Here is a 10593-nt window from a genome sequence, read left to right as displayed (position 1 = left end):
ATGAAACACTGAGACGACAACACGCATGAAAGCATCCTTTCATGAGACAAATTATTAAAGGTGAACTGCAGGACTGCAGCGTTTGCAGTAGTATAACAGTATGCCTGCAATGAAACCATACCAGCGAGTCCACGATCCGGACATGGATGTCCCTGGTCAGGTGATTTCAAAAGGATTTCACTGACATGATTAAAACAGTGTCAGGTTACCAGTATTTGTTTGTCATATTAGTTTCCTTTTTGGGATGGCTAGAGCCGTATCCCTGCAAATCTGAAGCTGCAAGCATAATTTTAAAACATTTGGTTAATCACTACATTCACAACCAGACGCTCTCCTCAAAATGAATACTTGTGAATCGGTCTGGTTAAAAGTAACTATACGTAAGTAGTCTGGAGTTGCCCACGGGGAGAGATGCCGAGCAGGTGTGGGTATACTTATTGCCTCCCGGCTCGACGCCTGTTTGTTTACCCCAGTAGATGAGAGGGTAGCCTCCCTCCACCTGCAGGTATGGGGACGGGTCCTGACTGTTGTTTGTGGTTATGCACCAAACAGCAGTGCAAAGTACCCACAATTTTTGGAGTCCCTAAAATGAGTGCTGAAGAGTGGCAACCCCATCATTCCGCTGAGGGACTTCAATGCCCACGTCAACAATGACAGTGAGACCTGAAAGGGCGTGATTTGAAAGTGTCCGGTTTGGTGGCCTCAGCATCGCATCTCTGCTCTTTGCAGATGATGTGGTTCTGTTGGCTTCATCAAGCCATGATCTCCAGCTCTCATTGGAGGGATTCGCAGCCGAGTGTGGATCAGTTGGGATGAGAATCAGCACCTCCAAATCTGAGATGATGGTCGTCAGTCGGAAAAGGGTGGCGTTCCCGAGTTGGGGATGAGATCCTTCCCCAAGTGGAGGAGTTCAAGTATCTTGGAGTGTTGTTCACGAGTGAGAGAAGAATGGAATGGGAGATCAACAGACGGATTGGTGCAGCGTCTGCAGTGATGCGGACTTTGTATCTGTCCGTTGTGGTAAAGAGGGAGCTAAATCGAAAGGCGAAGCTCTCAATTTATTAGTCAATTTATGTTTCTACCCTCACCTATGGGCATGAGCGATGGGTCGTGACCGACAGAACAAGATGAAATGAGTTTCCTCCACCGGGTGTCCGGGCTGTCCCTTAGAGATAAAGTGAGAATCTTGGTAATCCGGGAGGAGCTCAGTGTCGAGCCGCTAATCCTTTGGATTGAGAGGAGCCAGATGACGTGGCTGGGGCATCTGATCTGGATGCCCCCTGGACGCCTTCCTGGTGAGGTGTTCTGGGCATGTCCCACCGGAAAGAGACCCTGAAGACGACCCAGGACATGCTGGAGAGACTATGTCTTTCGGCTGGCTTGGGAACGCCTCTGGATCCCACCGGAAGAGCTGGAAGAAGTGGCTGGGGAAAAGGAAGTCTGGGTATCCCTGCTGAAGCTACTTCCCCCGGGACCCGACCCAGAAAAGTGGTAGATAATGGATGGATGGATGGATGGATGGATGGATGGATATTTAGCAGCATGGTGATGCGAATGGTAGAACATCTGCCTAACCTGGGTTCAAATCTGCACCCAGCCTCTGCGGAGTATGCATGCTCTTCCCGTCCCTGGGTGGGATTTCTCTAATTACTCTGGTTTCCTTCCATATCCCAAAAACGAGAATTAATTGGAGTCTCTAATTTGCTCTTTGGTGTGATTGTGAGTGTGGATGTTTGTTTGTTTCTATGTTCCTTATGATTGGCTGGCAACCAGTTCAGGGTATACCCAAACTCCTGCCTGTAGATAACTGGGACAGGTTCCAGCACTTCTGCGACCTTTGTGAGGATAAGGGGGCTCACATAATGGATTGATGAATTGAATAAATTACTAACTCATCATCAATCACTGAGGTCGTCCACCCGAATTGCCCCATTGGGATCCTGGTGCTTGGCGTCCAGGTCGTCCTCCTCGCGTTTCGTGGCCTGGATGGCCACCAGACTGGGGTTGGGGGAGGGGGGGGTCGTGACATTAGTACAACGATCGCTCCCCTTGCAGCAAGTAAAACTTGAAGCCTTATCTGTTCGCCTTCTTTTAATAGAGAGTCAAGCTTTTAAACCTGACATTTGGTCCTTCGAGCCGGATCCCAACACACCACCGCCCATTGAGGAAGGAGAAGACACACCGAAGTCTGTCGACAGCCAGGAGCATTTAGCTGTTCCTGAAGAAAAGCCCTGGTGGGACGTGAATTCGTGGCCAGGCCGGTGCCAGGCCAGTGGACGAAGGTTGACGGGATCATGAACAACTGGCGTCCAGACAACGCGTGAACCGGTAAGTGAAGGCTACTCTGCAAGAAGGAGGTTTAAGGCTACTCCGCCAGAAGGAGGTTTAAGGCTACTCCGCCAGAAGGAGGTTTAAGGCTACTCTGCCAGAAGGAGGTTTAAGGCTACTCCGCCAGAAGGAGGTTGAAGGCTACTCCGCCAGAAGGAGGTTGAAGGCTACTCCGCCAGAAGGAGGTTTTAAGGTTACTCCATGTTTAAAGAGGTTATTTATTAGGATCCATAAATGTGTGAGTAAGTGAATGCAAGTGTGGATGCCATTACTTGTCGAATCATAGGTCACGGATGGAAACCTAACGGTGCTAACAGAAGTCCGTGCTCCGGTGAAGTACACAAGGTAGTGGATTAGGACTTATGCCCCAAAAAGGACAAGTAGTCTCTAAGGGACAAAAAAAAGCATAGAAAAGCATAATGGTGAGCGGGAATAGTAAGTCTGCCCTAGAGGGAATGTAACCTTTATGAAATAATGTTTACCGGGCACCTTGATTGTTCTGCCCCAAGTGTTTAATATGTTAAGAAGATCGATTTTATTGGAAAAGATCTGTTTGTGTTGTTAATTTTGAGAGTGCATTGCTGAGCTTTTATTTTGAAACTGTAGAATACAGGAAGTAGGAAGCGCTGAGCAGAGCGAAAAACGAAAAAAAGCATGTCAACAGTTGAAAGATGTAGCACGTTGAAATCATCTTATTCCTGTGCATGAATCCGTCAGAAAGCAATGGCTGTGAGTAATTTATGTTCTTTACATGTTTCAGAAGTATTGTTAGTAACTTTAACAGTATCTTCGTGCATATTTGTGAGCTGCACTTATTTAGTAACTTTACATGTTGTGTTCATTCTCATGAGATAGCTAGCAGCAGTATGTGTATCTGCTACTCACTTCACTAGAATGCTGTTGCTGTTTGTGCTTAGACTTACTGAATGTGAATGTTTAATTCATATACTAATGGAAGATGTTTATACTCCATACTGATTTGACATTGCAGTCTATTTCATATGTTTTGTATTTCTTTTTCTAGTTTCAATCCATTTTCATTGTGTCACCCGACTTGACCTGCTAAGAAGTCATTAAAGGAGCAAGCACGCTCACTTCCTGGCTCTTGAAAAGGAGTTTGGCTGGCTGTTTATTCATGTTAGCACTTTGGAAGTAAAACACATGAATAGAACAGTACAGTGAAAAGCCAGTGAATCAGAAGGATTCGTCTGCCACAGTTATGGAAGCACAAGCAATAGAAAGGGAGGAGAAAGCGGCATCAGTGTTCAGCTCCAACTCCAAAGCCACTTCCAAGTCTTCAGTAGTTAGTGCTGCTGCTAGAGCTAGAGCTAAAGCCGAAGCTGCACGCACCAGAGCCACATTCGCTCAGAAGGAGTTAGAACTGAAAAGACAGAGAGCTAGATTGGATTTGGAAAAGGCTACACTAGAAGCGGAGTTAGAAGCTCTAGGACTGTAAAAGGTAGCTGCTGCTGCTATTGTAGAGGCTGAAGTTTTAGAAGCTGCAGCAGGACCAGAATATGAGGATAGGTGCAGCGCCAGGAGTCGCATCTCATCGCAGATAACATGTCAGTGTACAAAGGCATATGTGGAACATCAGGCTCGAGCCAGCTATGAAACTGCATCGTCTGTGGATGTAACTCCTCATTGTTTTAAAGAAGCATCGCCATCAAGACAGCAGGAAGCTCCTGAATTAACCCCTGCACACAACTGTGATGCCACGCCTACAAGGAACACACAGCAAAGTGAGTACTTATCAGCACCTCAGCCTCAGACAAGCCTGTTTAAGCGCTCCAACCCGCACTCTCAGCCTCTCAGCTCGCAACCTCAGAACCCCCAGTCCTCCTTTAAAGCCTATCAGGAGCAGAGCTCTCCCTCATTCAGTCATGCTAGCCAATCAAACCACTTCATACAGAGCAACCCACAGCATTCTTCTTCTGCTCCAGCCGCTAACATGATAGACTTTGCTACGTACCTCGCCCGCAGAGAGTTGGTAACCACGGGGCTCACTAAATTCGATGACCACCCTGAGAGCTACTTCTTAAAGAAATGGGGAAAAAAAGAGAAAAATAGCATGGCTTAAATGCCAAGTTAACAGTTGAAGGATGTAGCAGTTTGGTAGAAAGATTGATGGCAAGTGTTCCAGGGAAGTAAGGAAAAGCCATGATTAAGACTTACATCTTAGGATGGTGAGAGGTTGGTTAGCATAGACAAGAAAGATAAAGGCAGGAGAGTCAACTGAAGTAATGCAAGCAGTGGCTTTATTTAAACCAGCTACAACAGTTTAAAACAGGCTAAAGAAAGTGAGGCAGAAAGAGAGGTGTAAGAAAATCTTGAAAAAAAAGAAAGAGAAAAAAATGCGGTCTCCCTGGGAAATACATTCGCTGATAAAAGCGCCAAGGAGACAGCAACAGGAAAATATGGCACACACATAGTGACACAATCACAAGCCCCCAACCCTCCTATTGATTTAACAGTTCTAAAAGATGTGCAAAACATGCTCCTCAAATTGAAACTCAGTGATGGCTTACAGAAAAAAAGTGAATTAGAAGTTAATATACATTTAAAAGTCTCAAACTGGCGGTCCGCGGGCCATTTGTGGCCCACAAGATGATGTTTTGTGGCCCCCAACTTACTTACTATGAAAGTCAAATGATGGGGTGGCCCTGAAGTTTTATACGGTGTTGTGTGCAGAGCTGGTGAACCTACCAATCACGGTGGGGTTGTGGCTTTCGGGGCGTGACAGTGACAAGTCCTGATGCAAGCTGAAAAACATTTTTCATTGAGTGAAAGTTAGTCATTTTGCCATGGAGAGTTTTATATGTTTTGCGCACAACCTGTTTACACCATCTTTCTTGCTTATCTTATTTTGTGTTTTTTTTTTTTTTTTAAAGACTTTTAAATTGTGTGCAACTAGAATCACTGAGGCGGTAGTGGTACCTTTGGTGTGGGCAGTCTGGGATCGATTCCCTCTCAGTGATGGTGCCAATATCTGCCCTGTGACTGACTGGCGACAAATTCAGAGTGTAGTCCACCTTTCGCCCGAATTTAGCTGAAATCGGCTTCAGCTTTCTTGCAACTCTTGTAAGGATATGCGGCTTGAATAATGACATGTTATGACAAATTGTGTGCATGTGCACTGAGGCTGTGTGCCAGCCTCAGCCAGAATGTGCCTCCAGCGGCCCAGAGGTGAAAGGACTTTTGAGACCACTGATGTACATAATCAGGGGTAAACCTGTATTATCAATAATAATAATAATAAAATAAAATCTGTTTAAAACACTGACAATTTTGAGTCATGGGCCTTGCCATGTCTCAACAGGAGGGATAGTAATGGTAGATATTATACAGACATTTTCTCACCTTTGTATTCAATTCTTACTCAAAAAATTTTGTAGATCAATGTCTTAATTGCTACAAACACAATACTCAAGGGAACTGCAGACCGAAGAGAGGGCAGTTTCCCCAAGGTAGTCAGCCTTTCCAGTTTTTATACATTAATTTTATTGATCTGCCCCTTGTCTAAATGGGTGGAGATTTTTCCAACGTACAAGTGCTGATGCTATTACTGTGGCAAAGTTCTTGTGTAAATATATTATTCCTTCTCATGGAATCCCAGTAAAATTGTATGGCAACAATGTGCCACATTTTGTTAGTAAAAAAAAAATAGTCAAGTATCTGCAAATCTAGAAATAACTTAAAAAAAAAATCATTGTGCAGAATTAGTGGAACGAAGCAATGGGACAGTGAAGTCTTGATGAAGAAAAACTACATTTAGTGAAAATGTATATGAAAATAACCCCAACAGATAAAGGATTGTTCCCATTTGAAATAATATCTAGTATATTAGATTAGATTAGATTAGATTAGATTAGATTAGATTAGATTAGAGTGCCAATGGTAAAGAGGCCAGTGCAGCAGTCAGAAGAAAATACTTTAAGTGATTGGGTGAAAGAGATGCTGCTCAATAAAACTGTAAAAGAAGCAAATGATCTGCCGCCTGCTGTGCCTTCTTCACAGGTGCTGTTGGTGTCCATTGGTGATTGGGTCCTGAGAAAAATCATCAAGAGGAAGTGTTGGTCCTCACCTCACTGGGATGGTCCACTCCCTCAGTGATAAAGATAGCAGAACATCCCACAAGGATACACTTCTCCCACTGCAAGCCTGTGGCTCCCTTATCATTTAACGACGAGTAGCGGTGGAAGTCCGGCTACAAAGGTTGGGTTTAGCAATAGGCTACCCTGGTCTCAAACCGGTGAAGAATTCAGCTGATCCGCGCTTGAGCATGTTAGGTAAAGGAGAGCCACTATTGGGACTGCTGGCATTCGTGCTGTTCAGACCATGGCTCCTCCGCACTGGCCAGTCTGGGACTGTACGTGTTTATCACTGGATATATGGACATGAATCATCATGGAGCAAGGACAATCCCACCTCTCCAATGGACGCCAACGCCTGGGACTCTTATGTGAATAAGGTGTCCCTCCGTGGACAACCAATGACAGATCAACAAGTGTGGTGAAGCTGGAACTACTCAGATGCCCCGCCATGAAAAGAAGTGTGCAGCAGCGACGAGTCCGACAATGCCACCAATTCCACCTACTGGTCCCAGACTTCATGCCAGGCCAGGAGAGGATGCAAAGAGAAACCATCTGAGGTCTTCAGGACGGACCTGATCACCACCATGAAGGTGCATGACTCGTACCAGCTCAACGCAGAGGATTAGTACGTCCTGGCCGATCCATAGAAGCAGAAGCGAGAAAAAGGGTATCCACGTGCCCGTTAGCCCACAGTCCATCCCGGAGCCCGTGGCCCGGGTGCTTACTGACAAAAGCAAGGATGTCATGTTCATCAGGCCCAAGAAGCTGATCCACACATCTGCCTCCCTGGTCCTCAGTTATGTGGACATCAGGACTTTAGCGGAGGGCATGTGTCACTACAACCTGAATGAGGAAGACGTCACCTGGCTGGTGGTCATCAACGAGGAGTTTGCAAAGTTGGCCCTTCTGCCACGGGATGAATTCGCCATAGAGTGCTGAGCACCGTTGTCATAACAACATGACACACACTACCGAGACACAGTAGGGCCTTGGTATCAAGTACAACGAGAATGTGGTGTGCGACGTGCCAGTTCCCCAACGGAGAGGACGACAACGAGATGGTGTTTTGCAACAAGTGCAATGTCTGCGTCCACCAGGTATCCTGCCAAAGTGCCAGTTGTGCCCGAAAACGGGCCATGCTATGAAGCCCACCCGCAGTGGAACCAAGTGGGTCCATGTCAGCAGTGCCTTGTGGATCCCAAAGATGAGCAATGGGAACCTGGAGAAGATGGAGCACGTCACCAACGTGTCGCACACTCCCAGCAACAGCCTCCACTCCGGCCTGGAGAGACCATCATCACTCAGAACGACAACATCAAGGTCAAGTACTACTCGACCAAGCACTCGGGCCTTAAAGGCAGTGACTCTGTGGAGCGGGACTCCACCACTGAAGTTGAAGATGAGGAAAGCGCTGGGAGCAAGAAGGGCAAATTGAGAGGAAAGGTTGGAAGGGACAATAAAGAGGACATGGCCGCCCTCGGCTTCATCCCTTTCGCCTCGTCGTCCTTGTGTCTTGTTTGTAAATGTGACCCGCAGGAAAAGCATGTCAATGTCCGGAAGATGAAATTGCAAGAGATGAAGGAGGTCTTCTACCAGTTTGTGGACACCAAGAAAGTGGGCCTGTATCAGTACTAGAAGCTGAAGCACAAAGCTAACTTCAACCAGCTGCTGCTCATGCCTAAGAAGGACGAGGACGTGAACACGAGGTGATCCTGAGATGACTGCAGCTATTCATGCACCTCCTCCAAGACCTGGAGAGGGTGTGCAACCTGACTTGGATGGTGATGAAGATGTAAAGACTGTTGTCTGGAAAAATACGAGCGATGGAGTGCAGGACAATGGCCTGACTTTAAATGGACAAGGACTCTGCACTGCCACCAGGTGAGCTGAAGAATCTCTTCTGTGTTTGCCCTTATATGCCATGGGTTGCAAAAGTCTGCATGACTGTCCCAATCACCAGCGAGGGTTCCGTCTCTAATCACGGCTTCCACTGTCAGTGGAGGCCGTGTGTTTATCTCGACATCAACCATTGCCTTTCTCCTTACATGTTTCGCGACTCCAGTACCAAGAATATCTACACTAGACTTGGTTGGGCTGCTGTGTACCCGCACATGATGGGTTCAGAAATGAGCAACGATGTTCACCAACTGTTTATTTATGATGATGATGATTATTATTTATTACTATTGGTCCTGGTTCACCTCCAAACCTTGTTATTTTGTTATGATGAATTTGCTTATCTGTAATTACTGTTCTGGGTTTGTTCTGCCTTTTTGTGATGTGTATAATCGCACGTTTGAAATCTATGATGGTTCGAGCAAGGTCAAATGTTTTTGTGAACTATGCCCTTCTACAACAAGTAGACCCTCATTATATGCAGCTCCAGCTAAAAGGAAACTTTTGATGCCTTTTATACGCTCAAGTGTAAATGATGAACTTTCTGAAAATGCAACAGCATTCTGATGTCCCCACTCGTTTTTCCAAAATGATAAACAGGAGGGAAATGTTAAAATAATCATCCATATGTTCTCATTTTGTTCAAACTGTAGTTGGTTACACATCACCACCAAGCTTGTGCCTTTGAACTCACTGCCTTGATGTAATCAATCTAACAGATGTAAACAATCAAACAGTCAGACACACTCACATACACACTCATCATGTGATTCACTGAATAAAAAGAAGCTGCAAAGAGACACAAGTTGGAGTTGGTTGGAAGCAGGGAAGTCCTGTCGCTCCCCTTGCAGCAAATAAAACTTGAAGCCTTGTCTGTATGCCTTCTTTTAATAGAGAGTCAAGCTTTTAAACCTGACAATCATTACAAAAATCAGACGCAGGTGAGTGCATCTGCTCATCGGTGTCATGGTCCTGCCGGTCCCAGCCCTGGTGGTGCAGCTCCCCTACACACCTGCGTTGATTAGGAGGCGCACACCTGCGCCTCATCTGCGATAATGAACCCCAGGACTTTTAGGACCCAGCGGACGGTCTTGCTTTACTTTAACTGCCTTCCTGCTTACTGAGTTGTGCATTTAGGTCCACACTAGAGTTCTAGTTGTGACAATCGGAGCAGGTGCGCGGCGGGTCGAGGACAGACACATCCATGACACTATATTGCATTCCCACTATTTCATGGTTCTGCTATGTCTTAGTCCTGCTATTTCATTTTTGATTAATATTTTTATCCATCCATCCATTTTCTCAGCCAGTTATCCTCATAAGGTTTGGGGGAGTGCTGGGGCCTTTCTCTTCTATCTTTAGGCAGGAAGCAGGGTAAACCATTAGCTGGTTGCCAGCCAATCACAAGGCACATACTGTACTAACAAGTAACCATTTGGACTCACATTCACACTTATGGGCAATTTAAAGTCTTCAATTAACCTACTATGCATCTTTAACCTACTATGCCTGTTTTTGGAACATGTGAGGAAACTGGAGTGCCCAGAGAAAAACCCACACAAGCATAAGGAGAACATGAAAACTCCAGACAGGAGGGGCCAGGATTTGAACCCTGGTCCTTAGAACTGGGAGGCACCACGTTAACCAGTCACACCACTGTGCTGTCCTGATTCATATTTTTTTATTGTCTCTTCGAGTTGCAAATGTGTGTTGTTTTTTTATGTAAGTGTTACTCATTTTGATACAAAGCATTTTCGCCACTCAACAGATTTTTCCATGCTGTTTGGGCAATATTTTTCAGCTATTGCTCTTGCTCTCTCTTAATATATATAGTCAATTCATCTGTGTTTGTGTTTTCTTAAAGGTGTGTTTCTATATGATTTTTTGGAGAAAGGTGTGGAATATAACCCCGCAATGGAGAAAAGTTATTATGACGATTATCATCCAACAATTGTTCTGTAATTCTAATTTCAGTAATGGACGATATCATTGATCATCCTCCAAATTACATTTGATGTTTAACATTTCCCAAATATATTTGAGGTTGGTTATAGACAATAATTGATAAAAATGTGACATGATTTGAATTGTATAAAATTTGATTGAATGCAAGCTTTCGGAGTGAACCTGGAGGTTATGTCTTTAATCCACTTTCTTGACAGGCATCCATTCCTCTTTCTCTTCATTTGTTAGTCTTTTGTTCGGGAAATGAGATGTGTTTGACCCCATTCTCCTTTTCTCGTCACCTACTGACCAAAGGAGGAGTTACAGAAAT

The 10593-nt window shown here is 45.1% G+C and overlaps 1 long non-coding RNA gene across 2 annotated transcripts; it reads left to right on the top strand.

Moving 5' to 3' along the window:
• The first annotated feature begins 669 nt into the window (after positions 1-669).
• LOC133502649 (uncharacterized) lies at positions 670-10593 on the top strand. 2 transcript variants are annotated; one of them, XR_009795523.1, is made up of 3 exons: positions 670-2328; positions 3353-4070; positions 6346-10593. It is a non-coding gene; the product is annotated as an uncharacterized LOC133502649 (long non-coding RNA). The 2 variants fall into 2 exon arrangements; XR_009795524.1 differs by lacking the exon at positions 670-2328 and adding an exon at positions 2967-3057.

Source organism: Syngnathoides biaculeatus, chromosome 6, assembly GCF_019802595.1.
Source record: "Syngnathoides biaculeatus isolate LvHL_M chromosome 6, ASM1980259v1, whole genome shotgun sequence".
In the NCBI taxonomy this organism is placed as follows: domain Eukaryota; kingdom Metazoa; phylum Chordata; class Actinopteri; order Syngnathiformes; family Syngnathidae; genus Syngnathoides; species Syngnathoides biaculeatus.
This window is presented reverse-complemented; position numbering and strand designations above follow the sequence as displayed.